The sequence below is a fragment of the Helobdella robusta genome, assembly GCF_000326865.2.
Source record: "Helobdella robusta unplaced genomic scaffold HELROscaffold_89, whole genome shotgun sequence".
NCBI classification, from domain to species: domain Eukaryota; kingdom Metazoa; phylum Annelida; class Clitellata; order Rhynchobdellida; family Glossiphoniidae; genus Helobdella; species Helobdella robusta.
The window spans coordinates 375,507-376,900 of record NW_008705506.1 but is presented as its reverse complement, the minus strand read 5'-3'; positions in this window follow the sequence as shown (position 1 = coordinate 376,900).

Genomic DNA, 1,394 nt, shown 5'->3' with positions numbered 1-1,394 from the left:
CTTGAGGTATGGTGTATTGAATTTCTTGAACAACTTCAAAATACCCGGGTATTTTTGCAGGCATGCAATTTCACGAGAATTATCACTTAAATACAAGTCAAGTTCTGCAGCAGCATCAACGTTGTCACGTGGTTCATTTGCAAACGAAAAAAATTCATCATCTGACACAGTACCTGACTCATGCTTGTCATCAGTATCAGGCTCAGTGACCTGCTGCTGCTGTTTAGCAGCCTGCAACTCGTCATACAGTAAACTACGAGCAATCTTTTTCCTGTCGTTATTGTCAATCCATCTCATACGAAACTGAGGCAATGTGACACTAGCTATGATCAAATCATGACGTTCATCATAACCTTGAAATCGCTTATCAAGGCCGGATAAAACAGCAGTAAGCAAAGGCGCTGCCAACTTCAAAGTTGGTTTTACTGTTAGTAACTTTGTTCGCAATGACATTAACGTTGGCAACAAAAACCCAATAAAACACTTCGTTTCTGCTTGGAGTATGTCCAATGCAGCTGCCATTGGTTGCATAACACAACAATACTCTTTCAAGAAAAGGATGTCATTGGGACGAAATTGTGGGACCTCAAGAGCTACAAAAACTTCAGCAATATTGTCCTCAGATTGTTTTTCAAGGACCTGTCTTACTTTGTCAACTGCATTAAAGTACGAGTTCCAACGTGTAGCATTAGGCACAATGAAGAAAGTGTGAAACTTATCACGCACAATATCTGCAAATTGTGTGCTACGTGAAGTCTTGTTCCACAATGCAGAACACTTGACCATTGTTGACCGAGAGAGTTTTTTGTAAACAGCATCACTATTTGCACTTTCTATATCATGACTAGCAATCAAATTCAATGTGTGAGCAGCACAACGCTGATGAAGGGGTAAATATAAGTCACTGTCCTCATCATGCTCTGGTTCACTTAGCAATGCATCAACATCAACAAAAGCAACATTGTTATCATCATCATCACTAACTACACTACCATCATTTGCAAACTCTTTAAATGCTTTAACAAAGTTCGAACCATTGTCAGTTACTGTCATCAGTACTTTGTGGTTAATACGATACGCCGTATGTACAGCATTTAACCTAACAGCAATGCAATCATACGTGTGACGCCCTTTCATGCGCTCACAGCACAAAGCCGCTGAACGTCTTTCCAGAGTATCAGGATCAATCCAGTGCGCTGTGATGCCTAGAAAGCTCCTGTTGTTGGATGACCAGATATCCGCTGTTGTGCACACATGATCGACTTTGCTGAGCGCTGCACAGATGCTTTCCTTCATCGTGTCCGCGAGTTTGTCCAACTTATCTGTAAACAGAAAGACGCGTGTTGCAAATTTAGTAGGGTCTTAAGGATTGTATTTACTTTTATTTGACATCG